Source organism: Schistocerca serialis, chromosome 7, assembly GCF_023864345.2.
Source record: "Schistocerca serialis cubense isolate TAMUIC-IGC-003099 chromosome 7, iqSchSeri2.2, whole genome shotgun sequence".
Lineage (NCBI taxonomy): Eukaryota > Metazoa > Arthropoda > Insecta > Orthoptera > Acrididae > Schistocerca > Schistocerca serialis.
The window spans coordinates 643,159,299-643,183,367 of record NC_064644.1 but is presented as its reverse complement, the minus strand read 5'-3'; positions in this window follow the sequence as shown (position 1 = coordinate 643,183,367).

Sequence of the window (24,069 nt, the reverse complement as noted above, 5' to 3'; positions counted from 1 at the left end):
GTGCCTTTTGTATTAAATTGCGATGCAATTCTGTGTTTTATCGTCAATAAGAAGGTCCAAAGGATTCAGTAAACCTGAAGTCAAGCATCGGAATCTATAACTAGTGTCAATGGAATGGTTCAAAACATAGCCAGTAGGAAGAGTCAGTCTTCTTGTACTTAAGTCGGCATTGTGCCTTTTCTATTTAATTCCGAGGCAATTTCTGTGTGTCTTCGTCAATAAGAAGGTCAGAGGGATACAGTAAACCTAAAGTGAAGCATCGGAATCTATAACTAGTGTCACAGGAATGGTTCAAAACATTGTCAGTAAGAAGAGTCAGTCTTCTTGTCCTTATGTCGTCATTGTGCCTTTTGTATTTAATTCCGGTGCAATTTCTGTGTTTCATCGTCAATAAGAAAGTCAGAGGGATACAGTAAACCTGAAGTGAGCATCGGAATCTATAACTAGTGTCACAGGAATGGTTCAAAACATAGTCAGTAAGAAGAGTCAGTCTTCTTGTCCTTAAGTCGGCCATGTGCCTTTTGTATTTAATTCCGATGCAATTTCTGTGTTTCATCGTCAATAAGATGGTCCAAGGGATACAGTAAACCTGGAGTGAAGCATCGGTATCTATAACTAGTGTCACAGGAATGTTCCAAAACATAGACAGTAAGAAGAGTCAGTCTTCTTGTACTTTAGTCGGCGTTGTGCCTTTTCTATTTAATTCCGATGCAATTTCTGTGTTTCACCGTCAATAAGAAGGTCCAAGGGATACAGTAAACATGAAGTGAGCATCGGAATCTATAACTAGTGTCACAGGAATGGTTCAAAACATAGTCAGTAAGAAGAGTCAGTCTTCTTGTCCTTAAGTGGGCCTTGTGCTTTTTGTATTTAATTCCGATGCAATTTCTGTGTTTCATCGTCAATAAGAAGGTCCAAGGGAAACAGTAAACCTGGAGTGAAGCATCGGAATCTATAACTAGTGTCACAGGAATGTTTCAAAACATAGCCATTAAGAAGATACAGTCTTCTTGTACTTAAGTCGGCATTGTGCCTTTTGCATTTAATTCCGATGCAATTTCTGTGTTTCATCGTCAATAAGAAGGTCCAAGGGATACAGTAAACCTGAAGTGAAGCATCGGAATATATAACTAGTGTCACAAAAATAGTTCAAAACATAGACAGTAGGAAGAGTCACTCTTCTTGTACTTAATTCGGCATTCTGCCTTTTGTATTTAATTCCGATGCAATTTCAGTGTTTCATCGTCAATAAGAATGTAAAAGGGATACTCTAAACCTAAAGTGAAGCATCGGAATCTATAACTAGTGTCACAAGAATGGTTCAAAACATAGACATTAAGAAGAGTCAGTCTTCCTGTACTTAAGTCGGCATGTGCCTTTTCTATTTAATTCCGAGGCAAATTCTGTGTGTCTTCGTCAATAAGAAGGTCAGAGGGATACAGAAAACCTGAAGTGAAGCATCGGAATCTATAACTAGTGTCACAGGAATGCTTCAAAACATAGTCAGTAAGAAGAGTCAGTCTTCTTGTCCTTAAGTCAGCATTGTGCCTTTTGTATTTAATTCCGATGCAATTTCTGTGTTTCATCGTCAATAAGAAGGTCCAAGGGATACAGTAAACCTGAAGTGAAGCATCTGAATCAATAACTAGTGTCACAGGAATGTTTCAAAACATAGAGAGTAAGAAGATACAGTCTTCTTGTACTTAATTCGGCATTGTGCCTGTTGTATTTAATTCCGATGCTATTTCTGTGTTTCATCGTCAATAATAAGGTCCAAGGGATACAGTAAACCTGAAGTGAAGCATCGGAATATATAACTAGTGTCACAGAAATGGTTCAAAACATAGACGGTAGGAAGAGTCAGTCTTCTTGTACTTAATTCGGCATTGTGCCTTTTGTATTTAATTCCGATGCAATTTCTGAGTTTCATCGTCAATAAGAAGGTCAGAGGGATACAGTAAACCTGAAGTGAAGCATCGGAATCTATAACTAGTGCCACAGGAATGGTTCAAAACATAGTCAGTAAGAAGGGTCAGTCCTCTTGTCCTTAAGTCAGCATTGTGCCGCTTGTATTTAATTCCGGTTTAACTTCTGTGTTTCATCGTCAATAAGAAAGTCAGAGGGATACAGTAAACCTGAAGTGAAGCATCGGAATCTATAACTAGTGTCACAGGAATGTTTCGAAACATAGACAGTAAGAAGAGTCAGTCTTCTTGTACTTAAGTCGGCATTGTGCCTTTTCTATTAAATTCCAAGGCAATTTCTGTGTGTCTTCGTCAATAAGAAGGTCAGAGGGATACAGTAAACCAAAAGTGAAGCATCGGAATCTATAACTAGTGTCACAGGGATGGTTCAAATCATAGTCAGTAAGAAGAGTCAGTCTTCTTGTCCTTAAGCCGGCATTGTGCCTTTTGTATTAAATTCCGGTGCAATTTCTGTGTTTCATCGTCAATAAGAAAGTCAGAGGGATACAGTAAACCTGAAGTGAGCATCGGAATCTATAACTAGTGTCACAGGAATGGTTCAAAACATAGTCAGTAAGAAGAGTCAGTCTTCTTGTCCTTAAGTCGGTATTGTGCCTTTTGTATTTAATTCCGGTGCAATTTCTGTGTTTCATCGTCAATAAGAAGGTCCAAGGGATACAGTAAACCTGGAGTGAAGCATCGGAATCTATAACAAGTGTCACAGGAATGTTTCAAAACATAGACTGTATGAAGATACAGTCTTCTTGTACTTAAGTCGGCATTGTGCCTTTTGTATTTAATTCCGATGCAAATTTTGTGTTTCATCGTCAATAAGAAGGTCAGAGGCATTCAGTAAACCTGAAGTGAAGCATCGGAATCTATAACTAGTGTCACAGGAATTGTTCAAAACATAGACAGTAAGAAGAGTCAGTCGGTATTGTGCCTTTTGTATTTAATTCCGATGCAATTTCTGTGTTTCATCGTGAATAAGGTCAGAGGGATACAGTAAACCTGAACTGAAGCATCAGAATCTATAACTAGTGTCACAGGAATGGTTCAAAACATAGTCAGTAAGAAGAGTCAGTCTCCTTGTCCTTAAGTCGGCATTGTGCCTTTTGTATTTAATTCCGATGCAATTTCTGTGTTTCATCGTCAATAAGATGGTCCAAGGGATACAGTAAACCTAGAGTGAAGCATCGGAATCTATAACTAGTGTCACAGGAATGGTTCAAAACATAGATTTTAAGAAGAGTCAGTCTTCTTGTACTTAAGTCGGCATTGTGCCTTTTCTATTTAATTCCGAGGCAATTTCTGTGTGTCTTCGTCAATAAGAAGGTAAGAGGGATACAGTAAACCTGAAGTGAAGCATCGGAATCTATAACTAGTGTCACAGGAATGCTTCAAAGCATAGTCAGTAAGAAGAGTCAGTCTTCTTGTCCTTAAGTCGGCATTGTGCCTTTTGTATTTAATTTCGATGCAATTTCTGTGCTTCATCGTCAATAAGAAGGTCCAAGGGATACAGTAAACCTGGAGTGAAGCATCGGAATATATAACTAGTGTCACAGGAATGGTTCAAAACATAGACAGTAGGAAGAGTCAGTCTTCTTGTACTTAATTCGGCATTGTGCCTTTTCTATTTAATTCCGATGCAATTTCTGTGTTTCATCGTCAATAAGAGGGTCAGAGGGATTCCGTAAACCTGAAGTGAAGCATCGGAATGTATAACTAGTGTCTCAGGAATGGTTCAAACAAAGTCAGTAAGAAGAGTCAGTCTTCTTCTACTTAAGTCGGCATTGTGTCTTTTCTCTTTAATTCCGATGCAATTACTGTGTTCATCGTCATTAAGAAGGTCCAAGGGATACACTAAACCTATAGTGAAGCATCGGAATCTATAACTAGTGTCACAGGAATGGTTCAAAACATAGACATTAAGAAGAGTCAGTCTTCTTGTACTTAAGTCGGCATTGTGCCTTTTCTATTTATTTCCGAGGCAATTTCTGTGTGTCTTCGTCAATAAGAAGGTCAGAGGGATACAGTAAACCTGAAGTGAATCATCGGAATCTATAACTAGTGTCACAGGAATGGTTCAAATCATAGTCAGTAAGAAGAGTCAGTCTTCTTGTCCTTAAGCCGGCATTGTGCCTTTTGTATTTAATTCCGGTGCAATTTCTGTGTTTCATCGTCAATAAGAAAGTCAGAGGGATACAGTAAACCTGAAGTGAGCATCAGAATCTATAACTAGTGTCACAGGAATGGTACAAAACATAGTCAGTAAGAAGAGTCAGTCTTCTCGTACTTGAGTCGGCATTGTGCCTTTTGTATTAAATTCCGATGCAATTTCTGTGTTTTATCGTCAATAAGAAGGTCCAAGGGATTCAGTAAACCTGAAGTCAAGCATCGGAATCTATAACTAGTGTCAATGGAACGGTTCAATACATAGACAGTAGGAAGAGTCAGTCTTCTTGTACTTAATTCGGCATTGTGCCTTTTGTATTTAATTCCGATGCAAATTCTGTGTTTCATCGTCAATAAGAAGGTCAGAGGCATTCAGTAAACCTGAAGTGAAGCATCGGAATCTATAACTAGTGTCACAGGAATTGTTCAAAACATAGACAGTAAGAAGAGTCAGTCGGTATTGTGCCTTTTGTATTTAATTCCGATGCAATTTCTTTGTTTCATCGTGAATAAGGTCAGAGGGATACAGTAAACCTGAAGTGAAGCATCATAATCTATAACTAGTGTCACAGGAATGGTTCAAAACATAGTCAGTAAGAAGAGTCAGTCTTCTTGTCCTTAAGTCGGCATTGTGCCTTTTGTATTTAATTCCGATGCAATTTCTGTGTTTCATCGTCAATAAGAAGGTCCAAGGGATACAGTAAACCTAGAGTGAAGCATCGGAATCTATAACTAGTGTCTCAGGAATGGTTCAAAACATAGTCAGTAAGAAGAGTCAGTCTTCTTCTACTTAAGTCGGCATTGTGTCTTTTCTCTTTAATTCCGATTCAATTACTGTGTTCATCGTCAATAAGAAGGTCCAAGGGATACACTAAACCTAGAGTGAAGCATCGGAATCTATAACTAGTGTCACAGGAATGGTTCAAAGCACAGACATTAAGAAGAGTCAGTCTTCTTGTACATAAGTCGGCATTGTGCCTTTTCTATTTAATTCCGAGGCAATTTCGGTGTGTCTTCGTCAATAAGAAGGTCAGAGGGATACAGTAAACCTTAAGTGAATCATCGGAATCTATAACTAGTGTCAGAGGAATGGTTCAAAACATAGTCAGTAAGAAGAGTCAGTCTTCTTGTCCTTAAGTCGGCATTGTGCCTTTTGTATTTAATTCCGGTGCAATTTCTGTGTTTCATCGTCAATAAGAAAGTCAGAGGGATACAGTAAACCTGAAGTCAGAATCGGAATCTGTAACTAGTGTCACAGGAATGGTTCAAAACATAGTCAGTAAGAAGAGTCAGTATTCTTGTACTTAAGTCGGCCTTGGGCCTTTTGTATTTAATTCCGATGCATTTTCTGTGTTTCATCGTCAATAAGAAGGTCCAAGGGATACAGTAAACCTGGAGTGAAGCATCGGAATCTATAACTAGTGTCACAGGAATGTTTCAAATCATAGACAGTAAGAAGATACAGTCTTCTTGTACTGAAGTCGGCATTGTGCCTTTTTCTATTTAATTCCGATGCAATTTCTGTGTTTCATCGTCAATAAGAAGGTCCAAGGGATACAGTAAACCTGAAGTGAAGCATCGGAATATATAACTAGTGTCACAGAAATGGTTCAAAACATAGACAGTAGGAAGAGTCAGTCTTCTTGTACTTAATTCGTCATTGTGCCTTTTCTATTTAATTCCGATGCAATTACTGTGTTCATCGTCAATAAGAAGTTCCAAGGGATACACTAAACCTAGAGTGAAGCATCGGAATCTTTAACTAGTGTCACAGGAATGGTTCAAAACATAGACATTAAGAAGAGTCAGTCTTCTTGTACTTGAGTCAGCATTGTGCGATTTGTATTTAATACCGATGCAATTTTTGTGTTTCGTCGTCAATACGAAGGTCCAAGGGATACAGTAAACCAGAAGTGAAGCATCGGAATCTATAACTAGTTCACAGGAATGGATCAAAACATAGTCAGTAAGAAGAGTCAGTCTGCTTGTACTTAAGTCGGCATTGTGCCTTTTGTATTTAATTCCGATGCGATATCTGTGTTTCATCGTTAATAAGAAGGTCAGTGGGATACAATAAACCTGAAGTGAAGCATCGGAATCTACAACTAGTGTCACAGCAATGGTTCAAATCATAGTCAGTAAGAACAGTCAGTCTTCTTGTACTTAATTCGGCTTTGTGCCTTTTGTATTTAATTCCGATGCAATTTCTGTGTTTCATCGTCAATTAGAAGGTCCAAGGGATACAGTAAACCCGAAGTGAAGCATCGGAATCTATAACTAGTGTCACAGGAATGGATCAAGAGAGAGTCAGTAAGAAGAGTCAGTCATCATGTACTTAAGTCGACATTGTGCCTTTTGTATTTAATTCCGATGCAATTTCTGTGTTTCATCGTCAATTAGAAGGTCCAAGGGATACAGTAAACCTGAAGTGAAGCATCTGAATCCAAAACTAGTGTCACAAGAATGGTTCAAAACATAGTCAGTAAGAAGAGTAAGTCTTCTTAAGTAGGCATTGTACCTTTTGTATTTAATTCCGATGCAATTTCTGTGTTTCGTCGTCATTAAGAAGGTCAGAGGGATACAGTAAGCCTGAAGTGAAGCATCGGAATCTATAACTAGTATCACAGGAATGGTTCAAAACATAGGCAGTAAGAAGATTCAGGCTTCTTGTCCTTAAGTCAGCATTGTGCCTTTTGTATTTAATTGCGATGTAATTTCTGTGTTTCATCGTCAATAAGAATGTCCAAGGGTACAGTGAACCTGGAGTGAAGCATCGGACTCTATAACTAGTGTCACAGGAACGGTGCAAAACATAGACAGTAAGAAGAGTCAGTCTTCTTGTCCTTAAGTCGGCATTGTGCCTTTTGTATTTAATTCCGATGCAATATCTGCGTTTCATCGTTAATAAGAACGTCAGAGGGATACAGTAAACCTGAAGTGAAGCATCGGAATCTATATCTAGTGTCACAGGAATGGTTCAAAACAGTCAGTAAGAAGAGTCAGTCTTCTTGTACTTAAGTCGCCATTTTGCCTTTTGTATTTAATTCCGATGCAATTTCTGTGTTTCATCGTCAATAAGAAGGTCCAAGGGACAGTAAACCTGAAGTGAAGCATCGGAATCTGTAACTAGCGTCACAGGAATGGTTCAAAACATAGACACTAAGAAGAGTCAGTCTGCTTGTACTTAAGACGACATTGTGCCTTTTCTATTTAATTCCGATGCAATTTCTGTGTTTCATAGTCAATAAGAAGGTCAGAGGACTACAGTGGACCTGAGGTGAAGAATCGGAATCTATAACTAGTGTCACAGCAATGGTTCGAAACATAGACAGTAAGAACAGTCAGTCTTCTTGTACTTAAGTCGGCATTGTGCATTTTCTATTTAATTCCGATGCATTTTCTGTGTTTCGTCGCCAATAAGAAAGTCCAAAGGACACTGAAGTGAAGCATCGGAATCTGTAACTAATGTCACAGGAATGGTTCAAACATAGACAGCAGTAAAGAGTCAGACTTCTTATACTTATGTCGGCATTGTGCCTTTTGTATTTAGTTCCGATGCAATTTCTGTGTTTCATCGTCAATAAGAAGGTCCTAGGGATACAGTAAACCTGAAGTGAAGCCTCGGAATCTACAACTAGTGTCCCAGGAATGGTTCAAAACATACTCAGCAAGAAGAGCCAGTCATCTTGTACTTAAGTAGGCATTGTGGCTTTTGTATTCAATTCCGATGCAATTTCTGTGTTTCATCGTCAATAAGAAGGTCCAACGGATACAGTAAACCTGAAGTGAAGCATCGGATTCTTTAACTAGCGTCACAGGAATGGTTCAAAGCATAGACACTAAGAAGAGTCAGTCTGCTTGTACTTAAGACGGCATTGTGCCTTTTCTATTTAATTCGGATGCAATTTCTGTTTCATCGTCAATACGAAGGTCCAAGCGATACAGTAAACCGGAAGTGAAGCATCGTAATCTATAACTAGTGTCACAGGAATGGTTCAAAACATAGTCAGTAAGAAGAGTCAGTCTTCTTGTACGTAAGTCAGCATTGTGCCTTTTGTATTTAATTCCGATGCAATATCTGTGTTTCATCGTTAATAAGAATGTCAGAGGGATACAGTAAACCTGAAGTGAAGCATCGGGATCTACAACTAGTGTCACAGGAATTGTTAAAATCATAGTCAGTAAGAAGAGTCAGTCTTCTTGTACTTAAGTCGGCATTGTGCCTTTTGTATCTAATTCCGATGCAATTTCTGTGTTTCATCGTCAATAAGAAGGTCCATGGGATACAGTAAACCTGAAGTGAAGCATCGGAATCCATAACTAGTGTCACAGGATTGTTTCAAAACATAGTCAGTAAGAAGAGTCAGTCTTCTTGTACGTAAGTCGGCATTGTGCCTTTTGTATTTAATTCCGATGAAATTTCTGTGTTTCATCATCAATACGACGGTCCAAGGGATACAGTAAACCAGACGTAAAGCATCGGAATCAGTAACTAGTGTCACAGGAATGGTTCAAAACATAGTCAGTAAGAAGAGTCAGTCTTCTTGTAGTTATGTCGGCATTGTGCCTTTTGTATTTAATTCCGATGCAATATCTGCGTTTCATCGTTAATAAGAACGTCAGAGGGATACAGTAAACCTCAAGTGCAGCATCGGAATCTATATCTAGTGTCACAGGAATGGTTCAAAACAGTCAGTAAGAAGAGTCAGTCTTCTTGTACTTAAGTCGCCATTTTGCCCTTTGTATTTAATTGCGATGCAATTTCTGTGTTTCATCGTCAATAAGAAGGTCCAAGGGACACAGTAAACCTGAAGTAAAGCATCGGAATCTGTAACTAGCGTCACAGGAATGGTTCAAAACATTGACACTAAGAAGAGTCAGTCTGCCCATACTTAAGACGGCATTGTGCCTTTTCTATTTAATTCCGATGCAATTTCTGTGTTTCATCGCCAATAAGAAGGTCCAAAGGATACAGAAACCCTGAAGTGAAGCATCGGAATCTATAACTAATGTCACAGGAATGGTTCAAACATAGACAGCAGTAAAGAGTCAGTCTTCTTATACTTAAGTCGGCATTGTGCCTTTTGTATTTAGTTCCGATGCAATTTCTGTGTTTCATCGTCAATAAGAAGGTCCTAGGGATACAGTAAACCTGAAGTGAAGCCTCGGAATCCACAACTAGTGTCACAGGAATGGTTCAAAACATACTCAGTAAGAAGAGCCAGTCATCTTGTACTTAAGTAGGCATTGTGCCTTTTGTATTCAATTCCGATGCAATTTCTGTGTTTCATCGTCAATAAGAAGGTCCGACGGATACAGTAAACCTGAAGTGAAGCATCGGAATCTTTAACTAGCGTCACAGGAATGGTTCAAAACATAGACACTAAGAAGAGTCAGTCTGCTTGTACTTAAGACGGCATTGTGCCTTTTCTGTTTAATTCCGATGCAATATCTGTGTTTCATCGTTAATAAGAAGGTCAGAGGGATACAGTAAACCTGAAGTGAAGCATCGTAATCTATAACTAGTGTCACAGGAATGGTTCAAAACAGTCAGTACGAAGAGTCAGTCTTCTTGTACTTAAGTCGGCATTGTGCATTTTGTATTCAACTCCGTTGCAATTTCTGTGTTTCATCGTCAATAAGAAGGTCCAAGGGATAGAGTGAACCTAAAGTGAAGCATCGGAATCTATAACTAGTGTCACAGGAATGGTTCAAAACATATCCAGTGAGAAGAGTCAGTCTGCATGTACTTAAGTCGGCATTGTGCCTTTTCTATTTAATTCCGATGCAATTTCTGTGTTTCGTCGCCAATAGGAAGGTCCAAAGGATACAGTAAACCTGAAGTGAAGCATCGGAATCTACAACTAATGTCACAGGATTCGTTCAAACATAGACAGTAGGAAGAGTCAGTCATCTTGTACTTATGTCGTCATTGTGCCATTTGTATTTTGTTCCGATGCAATATCTGTGTTTCGTCGCCAATAGGAAGGTCGAAAGGATACAGTAAACCTGAAGTGAAGCATCGGAAACAATAACTAATGTCACAGGATTCGTTCAAACATAGTCAGTAGGAAGAGTCAGTCTTCTTGTACTTGAATCAGCATTGTGCCTTTTGTATTTAATTCCGATGCAATTTTTGTGTTTCGTCGTCAATACGAAGGTCCAAGGGATACAGTAAACCAGAAGTGAAGCATCGGAATCTATAACTAGTGTCACAGGAATGGATCAAAACATAGTCAGTAAGAAGGGTCAGTCTGCTTGTACTTAAGTCGGCATTGTGCCTTTTCTACTTAATTCCGATGCAATATCTGTGTTTCATCGTTAATAAGAAGGTCAGAGGGATACAATATACCTGAAGTGAAGCATCGGAATCTACAACTAGTGTCACAGGAATGGTTCAAATCATAGTCAGTAAGAAGAGTCAGTCTTCTTGTACTTAAGTCGGCTTTGTGCATTTTGTATTTAAATCCAATGCAATTTCTGTGTTTCATCGTCAATAAGAAGGTCCAAGGGATACAGTAAACCCGAAGTGGAGCATCGGAATCTATAACTAGTGTCAAAGGAATGGATCAAGGTAGAGTCAGTAAGAAGAGTCAGTCATCTTGTACTTAAGTCGACATTGTGCCTTTTGTATTTAATTCCGATGCAATTTCTGTGTTTCATCGTCAATTAGAAGGTCCAAGGGATACAGTAAACATGAAGTGAAGCATCGGAATCCAAAACTAGTGTCACAGGAATGGTTCAGAACATAGTCAGTAAGAAGAGTAAGTCTTCTTAAGTAGGCATTGTGCCTTTTGTATTTAATTCCGATGCAATTTCTGTGTTTCGTCGTCAATAAGAAGGTCAGAGGGATACAGTAAGCTTGAAGTGAAACATCGGAATCTGTATTTAGTGTCACAGGAATGGTTCAAAACATAGGCAGTAAGAAGATTCAGGCCTCTTGTCCTTAAGTCAGCATTGTGCCTTTTGTATTTAATTGCGATGTAATTTCTGTGTTTCATCGTCAATGAGAAGGTTCAAGGGATACAGTGAACCTGGAGTGAAGCATCGGACTCTATAACTAGTGTCACAGGAACGGTTCAAAACATAGACAGTAAGAAGAGTCAACCTTCTTGTACTTAATTCGGCATTGTTTCTTTTGTATTTAATTCCGATGCAATTTCTGTGTTTCATCGTCAATAAGAAGGTCTAAGGGATACAGTAAACCTGAAGTGAAGCATCGGAATCTATAACTAATGTCACAGTAATGGTTCAAAACATACTCAGTAAGATGAGTCAGTCTTCTAGTACGTAAGTCGGCATTGTGCCTTTTGTATTTAATTCCGATGAAATTTCTGTGTTTCATCATCAATACGACGGTCCAAGGGATACAGTAAACCAGAAGTGAAGCATCGTAATCTATAACTAGTGTCACAGGAATGGTTCAAAACATAGTCAGTAAGAAGAGTCAGTCTTCTTGTACTTAAGTCGGCATTGTGCCTTTTGTATTTTGTTCCGATGCTATTTCTGTGTTTCGTCGCCAATAGGAAGGTCGAAAGGATACAGTAAACCTGAAGTGAAGCATCGGAAACAATAACTAATGTCACAGAATTCGTTCAAACATAGTCAGTAGGAAGAGTCAGTCTTCTTGTACTTGAGTCAGCATTGTGCCTTTTGTATTTAATTCCGATGCAATTTTTGTGTTTCGTCGTCAATACGAAGGTCCAAGGGATACAGTAAACCAGAAGTGAAGCATCGGAATCTATAACTAGTGTCACAGGAATGGATCAAAACATAGTCAGTAAGAAGAGTCAGTCTGCTTGTACTTAAGTTGGCATTGTGCCTTGTGTATTTAATTCCGATGCAATATCTGTGTTTCATCGTTAATAAGAAGGTCCAAGGGATACAGTAAACCCGAAGTGGAGCATCGGAAACTATAACTAGTGTCACAGGAATGGATCAAGGTAGAGTCAGTAAGAAGAGTCAGTCATCTTGTACTTAAGTCGACATTGTGCCTTTTGTATTTAATTCCGATGCAATTCTGTGTTTCTTCGTCAATTGGAAGGTCCAAGGGATACAGTAAACCTGAAGTGAAGCATCGGAATCCAAAACTAGTGTCACAGGAATGGTTCAGAACATAGTCAGTAAGAAGAGTAAGTCTTCTTAAGTGGGCATTGTGCCTTTTGTATTTAATTCCGATGCAATTTCTGTGTTTCGTCGTCAATAAGAAGGTCAGAGGGATACAGTACACCTGAAGTGAAGCATCGGAATCTATATCTAGTGTCACAGGAATGGTTCAAAACAGTCAGTAAGAAGAGTCAGTCTTCTTGTACTGAAGTCGCCATTTTGCCTTTTGTATTTAATTCCGATGCAATATCTGTGTTTCATCGTCAATAAGAAGGTCCAAGGGACACAGTAAACCTGAAGTGAAGCATCGGAATCTGTAACTAGCGTCACAGGAATGGTTGAAAACATAGACACTAAGAAGAGTCAGTCTGCTTGAACTTAAGACGGCATTATGCCTTTTCTATTTAATTCCGATGCAATTTCTGTGTTTCATCGTCAATAAGAAGGTCAGAGGGATACAGTGGACCTGAGGTGAAGCATCGGAATCTATAACTAGTGTCACAGCAAAGGTTCGAAACATAGACAGTAAGAAGAGTCAGTATGCTTGTACTTAAGACGGCATTGTGCCTTTTCTATTTAATTCCGATGCAATTTCTGTGTTTCATCGTCAATACGAAGGTCCAAGGGATACAGTAAACCGGAAGTGAAGCATCGTAATCTATAACTAGTGTCACAGGAATGGTTCAAAACATAGTCAGTAAGAAGAGTCAGTCTTCTTGTACTTAAGTCAGCATTGTGCCTTTTGTATTTAATTCCGATGCAATATCTGTGTTTCATCGTTAATAAGAACGTCAGAGGGATACAGTAAACCTGAAGTGAAGCCTCGGAATCTACAACTAGTGTCACAGGAATGGTTCAAAACATACTCAGTAAGAAGAGCCAGTCATCTTGTACTTTAGTAGGCATTGTGCCTTTTGTATTCAATTCCGATGCAATTTCTGTGTTTCGTCGTCAATAAGAAGGTCCAAGGTATACAGTAAACCTCAAGTGAAGCATCCGAATCTATAACTAGTGTCACAGGAATGGATCAATATATAGTCAGTAAGAAGAGTCAGTGTTCTTGTACTTAAGCCGGCATTGTGCCATTTGTATTTAATTCCGATGCAATTTCTGTGTTTCATCGTCAATAAGAAGGTCCAAGGGATACAGTAAACCTGAAGTGAAGCATCGGAATCTATAACTAGTGTCACAGGAATGAATCAAGGTATAGTCAGTAAGAGGAGTCAGTCTTCTCGTACTTAAGTCGGCATTGTGCCTTTTGTATTTAACTCCGTTGCAATTTCTGTGTTTCATCGTCAATAAGAAGGTCCAAGGGATAGAGTGAACCTGAGGTGAAGCAATGGAAACTATAACTAGTGTCACAGGAATGGTTCGAAACATAGGCAGTAGGAAGAGTCAGTCTTCTTCTACTTAAGTTGGCATTCTACCTTTTGTATTTAATTCCGATGCACTATCTGTGTTTCATCGTCATTAAGAAGGTCCGAGGGATGCAGTAATCCTGAAATGAAGCATCGGAATCTACAACTAGTGTCACAGGAATGGTTCAAATCACAGTCAGTAAGAAGAGTCAGTCTCCTTGTACTTAAGTCGGCTTTGTGCCTTTTGTATTTAAATCCAATGCAATTTCTGTGTTTCATCGTCAATAAGAAGGTCCAAGGGATACAGTAAACCCGAAGTGGAGCATCGGAATCTATAACTAGTGTCACAGGAATGGATCAAGGTAGAGTCAGTAAGAAGAGTCAGTCATCTTGTACTTAAGTCGACATTGTGCCTTTAGTATTTAATTCCGATGCAATTTCTGTGTTTCATCGTCAATAAGAAGGTCCAAGGGATACAGTAAACCTGAAGTGAAGCATCGGAATCTATAACTAGTGTCACAGGAATGGTTCAAAACATAGACAGTAAGAACAGTCAACCTTCTTGTACTTAATTCGGCATTGTTTCTTTTGTATTTAATTCCGATGCAATTTCTGTGTTTCATCGTCAATAAGAAGGTCCAAGGGATACAGTAAACCTGAAGTGAAGCATCGGAATCTATAACTAGTGTCACAGGAATGGTTCAAAACATAGTCAGTAAGAAGAGTCAGTCTTCTTGTACGTAAGTCGGCATTGTGCCTTTTGTATTTAATTCCGATGAAATTTCTGTGTTTCATGATCAATACGACGGTCCAAGGGATACAGTAAACCAGAAGTGAAGCATCGTAATCTATAACTAGTGTCACAGGAATGGTTCAAAACATAGTCAGTAAGAAGAGTCAGTCTTCTTGTACTTAAGTCGGCATTGTGCCTTTTGTATTTAATTCAGATGCAATCTCTGCGTTTCATCGTTAATAAGAACGTCAGAGGGATACAGTATACCTGAAGTGAAGCATCGGAATCTATATCTAGTGTCACAGGAATGGTTCAAAACAGTCAGTAAGAAGAGTCAGTCTTCTTGTACTTAAGTCGGCATTGTGCCTTTTGTATTTAATTCAGATGCAATCTCTGCGTTTCATCGTCAATAAGAAGGTCCAAGGGACACAGTAAACCTGAAGTGAAGCATCGGAATCTGTAACTAGCGTCACAGGAATGGTTGAAAACATAGACACTAAGAAGAGTCAGTCTGCTTGAACTTAAGACGGCATTATGCCTTTTCTATTTAATTCCGATGCAATTTCTGTGTTTCATCGTCAATTAGAAGGTCAGAGGGATACAGTGGACCTGAGGTGAAGCATCGGAATCTATAACTAGTGTCACAGCAAAGGTTCGAAGAATAGACAGTAAGGAGAGTCAGTATGCTTGTACTTAAGACGGCATTGTGCCTTTTCTATTTAATTCCGATGCAATTTCTGTGTTTCATCGTCAATACGAAGGTCCAAGGGATACAGTAAACCGGAAGTGAAGCATCGTAATCTATAACTAGTGTCACAGGAATGGTTCAAAACATAGTCAGTAAGAAGAGTCAGTCTTCTTGTACGTAAGTCGGCATTGTGCCTTTTGTATTTAATTCCGATGAAATTTCTGTGTTTCATGATCAATACGACGGTCCAAGGGATACAGTAAACCAGAAGTGAAGCATCGTAATCTATAACTAGTGTCACAGGAATGGTTCAAAACATACTCAGTAAGAAGAGCCAGTCATCTTGTACTTTAGTAGGCATTGTGCCTTTTGTATTCAATTCCGATGCAATTTCTGTGTTTCGTCGTCAATAAGAAGGTCCAAGGTATACAGTAAACCTGAAGTGAAGCATCGGAATCTATAAGTAGGGTCACAGGAATGAATCAAGGTATAGTCAGTAAGAGGAGTCAGTCTTCTCGTACTTAGGTCGGCACTGTGTCTTTTGTAATTAATACCGATGCAATTTCAGTGTTTCATCGTCAATACGAAGGTCCAAGGGATACAGTAAACCTGAAGTGAAGCATCGGAATCTATAACTAGTGTCAGAGGAATGGTTCAAAACATAGTCAGTAAGAAGTGTCAGTCTTCTAGTACTTCATTGGGCATTGTGCCTTTTGTATTTAATTCCCATGCAATTTCTGTGTTTCATCGTCAATACGAAGATCCAAGGGATACAGTAAACCAAAAGTGAAGCATCGGAATCTATAACTAGTGTCACAGGAATGGTTCAAAACATAGTCAGTAAGAAGAGTCAGTCTTCTTGTACTTAAGTCGGCATTGTGCGTTTTGTATTTAATTCCGATGCAATATCTGTGTTTCATCATTAATAAGAAGGTCAGAGGGATACAGTAAACCTGAAGTGAAGCATCGTAATCTGTAACTAGTGTCACAGGAATGGTTCAAAACAGTCAGTAAGAAGAGTCAGTCTTCTTGTACTTAAGTCGGCATTGTGCCTTTTGTATTTAACTCCGTTGCAATTTCTGTGTTTCATCGTCAATAAGAATGTCCAAGGGATAGAGTGAACCTGAGGTGAAGCAATGGAAACTATAACTAGTGTCACAGGAATGGTTCGAAACATAGACAGTAGGAAGAGTCAGTCTTCTTCTACTTAAGTTGGCATTGTACCTTTTGTATTTAATTCCGATGCACTATCTGTGTTTCATCGTCAATAAGAAGGTCCGAGGGATGCAGTAATCCTGAAATGATGCATCGGAATCTACAACTAGTGTCACAGGAATGGTTCAAATCATAGTCAGTAAGAAGAGTCAGTCTTCTTGTACTTAAGTCGGCTTTGTGCCTTTTGTATTTAAATCCAATGCAATTTCTGTGTTTCATCGTCAATAAGTAGGTCCAAGGGATACAGTAAACCCGAAGTGGAGCATCGGAATCTATAACTAGTGTCACAGGCATGGATCAAGGTAGAGTCAGTAAGAAGAGTCAGTCATCTTGTACTTAAGTCGACATTGTGCCTTTTGTATTTAATTCCGATGCAATTTCTGTGTTTCATCGTCAATTAGAAGGTCCAAGGGATACAGTAAACATGAAGTGAAGCATCGGAATCCAAAACTAGTGTCACAGGAATGGTTCAGAACATAGTCAGTAAGAAGAGTAAGTCTTCTTAAGTAGGCATTGTGCCTTTTGTATTTAATTCCGATGCAATTTCTGTGTTTCGTCGTCAATAAGAAGGTCAGAGGGATACAGTAAGCTTGAAGTGAAACATCGGAATCTGTATTTAGTGTCACAGGAATGGTTCAAAACATAGGCAGTAAGAAGATTCAGGCTTCTTGTCCTTAAGTCAGCATTGTGCCTTTTGTATTTAATTGCGATGTAATTTCTGTGTTTCATCGTCAATGAGAAGGTTCAAGGGATACAGTGAACCTGGAGTGAAGCATCGGACTCTATAACTAGTGTCACAGGAACGGTTCTAAACATAGACAGTAAGAAGAGTCAACCTTCTTGTACTTAATTCGGCATTGTTTCTTTTGTATTTAATTCCGATGCAATTTCTGTGTTTCATCGCCAATAAGAAGGTCTAATTGATACAGTAAACCTGAAGTGAAGCATCGGAATCTATAACTAGTGTCACAGTAATGGTTCAAAACATACTCAGTAAGAAGAGTCAGTCTTCTTGTACGTAAGTCGGCATTGTGCCTTTTGTATTTAATTCCGATGAAATTTCTGTGTTTCATCATCAATACGACGGTCCAAGGGATACAGTAAACCAGAAGTGAAGCATCGTAATCTATAACTAGTGTCACAGGAATGGTTCAAAACATAGTCAGTAAGAAGAGTCAGTCTTCTTGTACTTAAGTCGGCATTGTGCCTTTTGTATTTAATTCAGATGCAATCTCTGCGTTTAATCGTTAATAAGAACGTCAGGGGGATACAGTATACCTGAAGTGAAGCATCGGAATCTATATCTAGTGTCACAGGAATGGTTCAAAACAGTCAGTAAGAAGAGTCAGTCTTCTTGTACTTAAGTCGCCATTTTGCCTTTTGTATTTAATTCCGATGCAATATCTGTGTTTCATCGTCAATAAGAAGGTCCAAGGGACACAGTAAACCTGAAGTGAAGCATCGGAATCTGTAACTAGCGTCACAGGAATGGTTGAAAACATAGACACTAAGAAGAGTCAGTCTGCTTGTACTTAAGACGGCATTGTGCCTTTTCTATTTAATTCCGATGCAATTTCTGTGTTTCATCGTCAATAAGAAGGTCAGAGGGATACAGTATACCTGAGGTGAAGCATCGGAATCTATAACTAGTGTCACAGCAAAGGTTCGAAACATAGACAGTAAGAAGATTCAGTCTGCTTGTACTTAAGACGGCATTGTGCTTTTTCTATTTAATTCGGATGCAATTTCTGTGTTTCATCGTCAATACGAAGGTCCAAGGGATACAGTAAACCGGAAGTGAAGCATCGTAATCTATAACTAGTGTCACAGGAATGGTTCAAAACATAGTCAGTAAGAAGAGTCAGTCTTCTTGTACTTAAGTCAGCATTGTGCCTTTTGTATTTAATTCCGATGCAATATCTGTGTTTCATCGTTAATAAGAACGTCAGAGGGATACAGTAAACCTGAAGTGAAGCCTCGGAATCTACAACTAGTGCCACAGGAATGGTTCAAAACATACTCAGTAAGAAGAGCCAGTCATCTTGTACTTTAGTAGTCATTGTGCCTTTTGTATTCAATTCCGATGCAATTTCTGTGTTTCGTCGTCCATAAGAAGGTGCAAGGTATACAGTAAACCTGAAGTGAAGCATCGGAATCTGTAACTAGCGTCACAGGAATGGTTCAAAACATAGACACTAAGAAGAGTCAGTCTGCTTGTACTTAAGACGGCATTGTGCATTTTCTATTTAATTCCGATGCAATTACTGTGTTTCATCGTCAATAAGAAGGTCAGAGGGATACAGTGGACCTGAGGTGAAGCATCGGAATCTATAACTAGTGTCACAGCAATGGTTCGAAGCATAGACAGTAAGAACAGTCAGTCTTCATGTACTTAAGTCGGCATTGTGCATTTTCTACTTAATTAGGACGCAATTTCTGTGTTTCATCGCCAATAAGAAGGTCCAAAGGATACAGTACCTCTGAAGTGAAGCATCGGAATCTATAACTAATGTCACAGGAATGGTTCAAACATAGACAGCAGTAAAGAGTCAGTCTTCTTATACTTAAGTCGGCATTGTGCCTTTTGTATTTAGTTCCGATGCAATTTCTGTGTTTCATCGTCAATAAGAAGGTCCTAGTGATACAGTAAACCTGAAGTGAAGCCTCGGAATCTACAACTAGTGTCACAGGAATGGTTCAAAACATACTCAGTAAGAAGAGCCAGTCATCTTGTACTTAAGTAGGCATTGTGCCTTTTGTATTCAATTCCGATGCAATTTCTGTGTTTCATCGTCAATATGAAGGTCCAACGGATACAGTAAACCTGAAGTGAAGCATCGGAATCTTTAACTAGCGTCACAGGAATGGTTCAAAACATAGACACTAAGAAGAGTCAGTCTGCTTGTACTTAAGACGGCATTGTGCCTTTTCTATTTAATTCCGATGCAATATCTGTGTTTCATTGTTAATAAGAAGGTCAGAGGGATACAGTAAACCTGAAGTGAAGCATCGTAATCTATAACTAGTGTCACAGGAATGGTTCAAAACAGTCAGTAAGAAGAGTCAGTCTTCTTGTACTGAAGTCGGCATTATGCATTTTGTATTCAACTCCGTTGCAGTTTCTGTGTTTCATCGTCAATAAGAAGGTCCAAGGGATAGAGTGAACCTAAAGTGAAGCATCGGAATCTATAACTAGTGTCACAGGAATGGTTCAAAACATATCCAGTGAGAAGAGTCAGTCTGCTTGTACTTAAGTCAGCATTGTGCCTTTTCTATTTAATTCCGATGCAATTTCTGTGTTTCGTCGCCAATAGGAAGGACCAAAGGATACAGTAAACCTGAAGTGAAGCATCGGAATCTACAACTAATGTCACAGGATTCGTTCAAACATAGACAGTAGGAAGAGTCAGTCTTCTTGTACTTAAGTCGGCTTTATGCCTTTTGTATTTTGTTCCGATGCAATTTCTGTGTTTCGTCGCCAATAGGAAGGTCGATAGGATACAGTAAACCTGAAGTGAAGCATCGGAAACAATAACTAATGTCACAGGATTCGTTCAAACATAGTCAGTAGGAAGAGTCAGTCTTCTTGTACTTGAGTCAGCATTGTGCCTTTTGTATTTAATTCCGATGCAATTTTTGTGTTTCGTCGTCAATACGAAGGTCCAAGGTATACAGTAAACCAGAAGTGAAGCATCGGAATCTATAACTAGTGTCACAGGAATGGATCAAAACATAGTCAGTAAGAAGAGTCAGTCTGTTTGTACTTAAGTCGGCATTGTGCCTTTTGTATTTAATTCCGATGCAATATCTGTGTTTCATCGTTAATAAGAAGGTCAGAGGGATACAATAAACCTGAAGTGAAGCATCGGAATCTACAACTAGTGTCACAGGAATGGTTCAAATCATAGTCAGTAAGAAGAGTCAGTCTTCATGTTCTTAAGTCGGCTTTGTGCCTTTTGTATTTAAATCCAATGCAATTTCTGTGTTTCGTCGTCAATAAGAAGGTCCAAGGTATACAGTAAACCTGAAGTGAAGCATCCGAATCTATAACTAGTGTCACAGGAATGGATCAATATATAGTCAGTAAGAAGAGTCAGTGTTCTTGTACTTAGGTCGGCACTGTGCCTTTTGTATTTAATACCGATGCAATTTCAGTGTTTCATCGTCAATACGAAGGTCCAAGGGATACAGTAAACCTGAAGTGAAGCATCGGAATCTATAACTAGTGTCAGAGGAATGGTTCAAAACATAGTCAGTAAGAAGAGTCAGTCTTCTAGTACTTCATTGGGCATTGTGCCTTTTGTATTTAATTCCCATGCAATTTCTGTGTTTCATCGTCAATACGAAGATCCAAGGGATACAGTAAACCAGAAGTGAAGCATCGGAATCTATAACTAGTGACACAGGAATGGTTCAAAACATAGTCAGTAAGAAGAGTCAGTCTTCTTGTACTTATGTCGGCATTGTGCCTTTTGTATTTAATTGCGATGCAATATCTGTGTTTCATCATTAATAAGAAGGTCAGAGGGATACAGTAAACCTGAAGTGAAGCATCGTAATCTGTAACTAGTGTCACAGGAATGGTTCAAAACAGTCAGTAAGAAGAGTCAGTCTTCTTGTACTTAAGTCGGCATTGTGCCTTTTGTATTTAACTCCGTTGCAATTTCTGTGTTTCATCGTCAATAAGAATGTCCAAGGGATAGAGTGAACCTGAGGTGAAGCAATGGAAACTATAACTAGTGTCACAGGAATGGTTCGAAACATAGACAGTAGGAAGAGTCAGTCTTCTTCTACTTAAGTTGGCATTGTACCTTTTGTATTTAATTCCGATGCACTATCTGTGTTTCATCGTCATTAAGAAGGTCCGAGGGATGCAGTAATCCTGAAATGAAGCATCGGAATCTATAACTAGTGTCACAGGAATGGTTCAAAACATAGACAGTAGGAAGATTCAGTCTACATGTACTTAAGTCGGTATTGTGCCTTTTGTATTTATTTCCGATGCAATTTCTGTGTTTCATCGTCAATAAGAAGGTCAGAGGGATACACTAAACCTGAAGTGAAGCATCGGAATCTATAACTAGTGTCACAGGAATGGTTCAAAACATATCCAGTAAGAAGAGTCAATCTTGTTGTACTTAGGTAGGCATTGTGCCTTTTGTATTTATTTTCGATCCAATTTCTGTGTTTCATCGTCAATAAGAAGGTCCAAGGGATACAGCAAACCTGAAGTGAAGCATCGGAATCTTTAACTAGTGTCACAGGAATGGTTCATAACATAGACACTAAGAAGAGACAGTCTGCTTGTACTTAAGACGGCATTGTGCCTTTTCTATTCAATTCCGATGCAATTTCTGTGTTTCATCGTCAATAAGAAGGTCAGAGGGATACAGTGAACCTGAGGTGAAGCATCGGAATCTATAACTAGTGTCACAGGAATGGATCCAAACATAGTCAGTAAGAAGAGTCAGTCTGCTTGTACTTAAGTTGGCATTGTGCCTTTTGTATTTAATTCCGATGCAATATCTGTGTTTCATCGTTAATAAGAAGGTCAGAGGGATACAATAAACCTGAAGTGAAGCATCGGAATCTACAACTAGTGTCACAGGAATGGTTCAAATCATAGTCAGTGAGAAGAGTCAGTCTTCTTGTACTTAAGTCGGCATTGTGCCTTTTGTATTTAATTCCGATGCAATTCCTGTGTTTCATCGTCAATAAGAAGGTCCAAGGGATACAGTAATCCCGAAGTGAAGCATCGGAATCTATAACTAGTGTCACAGGAATGGATCAAGATATAGTCAGTAAGAAGAGTCAGTCTTCTTGTACTTAAGTCGACATTGTGCCTTTTGTATTTAATTCCGATGAAATTTCTGTGTTTCATCGTCAATAAGAAGGTCCAAGGGATACAGTAAACCTGAAGTGAAGCATCGGAATCCAAAACTAGTGTCACAGGAATGGTTCAAATCATAGTCAGTAAGAAGGGTAAGTCTTCTTAAGTCGGCATTGTGCCTTTTCTATTTAATTCCGATGCAATTTCTGTGTTTCATCGTCAATAAGAAGGTCAGAGGGATACAGTAAGCCTGAAGTGAAGCATCGCAATCTATAACTAGTGTCACAGGAATGGTTCAAAACATATCCAGTGAGAAGAGTCAGTCTTGTTGTCTTAAGTCGGCATTGTGCCTTTTGTATTTATTTTCGATGCAATTTCTGTGTTTCATCGTCAATAAGAAGGTCCAAGGGATACAGTAAACCTTATAGTGAAGCATCGGAATCGTTAACTAGTGTCACAGTGTGGGGCGGCGGTTAAGTTTTTAAAAATATCTACTGTTGTACCCTTGTTTGAATGTTGTAACATTTCCCGGCCGATGCACCATATGTGGGGCGGCGGTTAAGTTTTTGTAAAAATTAATTAAATCTGATGATTGCTGTATATATGCTTGCGTGTTGAATTAGTTCTAGCTTTTTGAATGTTGTTATTGCTGTCTTTTGCCGTTCTCAACACTGGCTCTCTATTTACTCCGTGACCCCCAGAAAGTGATTTAATAAAACTTGGAGCCAGTAAATAGATATCCTAGTGCCCACTTTACCTGAGAATGTTCTTATAGCTGCAGCTTATAGCTCTGAGGAATTAGGAGATTGTCCGGGATTTCTAATCAAAAACGGTTTTCCAAAATAGTTGAGTATATTCTGAAATTCACTAATAAAAACCACAAGTATCCCTACAACCTAACTAACAGAACAGTTCAGAGTCTAATGCGCTGATGCAACTATAAATGTCCGAATCAAATGTTAAAAAGAATGCTCGCCATAATTTGATGAAAATATTCCATCAAACGCCACGCTAAATATTTGGTAGAATGTCTGTCCCGCGACGGCGCGTGAAAATTACGACAATACGCAAACTGAAGCTAGATAATGAAAATCATTCCAGAATTAACACTTCACATGAAATGTTTTCATGGTTCCGCATATCTCTAGTCACTTAATACGGCACCCGAGGCTGTTTGTAGCAGATACACTGATGCGACGCGACTACCGACACAGATGGCGTGTCATTCAGCGTCTGGAGAGAACTGGGGCCTTGCTTCCTCGCGCAGTGTTCTTATATATAAAGCCGCGGTGCGGACGGCGAAGGGAACGCCTGATCTTTCCGGCTCTCTCGACTAGCCGCTGGGCTAGTAACGCACCACTTCAAGTTACATAATAATTTATAGCTTCTTTGGCTGATGGCCGAAGAAGCTCTTAATTTAAACGTGCATTCAGCACGCAGGTAAGTATTGATAATAAAATTTTGACGTGGCTAAGTTAAATACTTTGGGCGAGAGAATTAATCTAATTACCCTGCACGCAGCAGATGAGCTCTGAACTGTCCCTTTTGAGATCCGCTATCGCTATAATTTTATAGGTATTAAAAAAAAACTTTACACATTTTCATAATCATAGCGGACCTCCAACCTATTTAAATCTAAACATCCTAGCCTTATTTACTAGCCTACTTAATCTATCTTGCTTCCTTCAGTCTTGAGACGAAAACCAGAAAATCATGAATTTCCACTAAAGTCTTAATTTGTGAAATCCAAAGTACTGTTTTTATTAAATCATTATGAAAGATGAATCTAAATACAAATTTTGAAGTCTCTAGCTCTTTTCTGTTGCGCCAATGATTTTTCCAGAAAAACGTCCAAATCTCGGAAATGGCTGAAGTTATCGAACTGATATTTAACACACATTAATTTAGTATTATTTCTGACATGCTAGAAAAGTTTTAGTTCATTTGCTTGATTTTTAAGGTATTGCGCAACTTTTATGACGTCAGAGCTAGTTACAGCA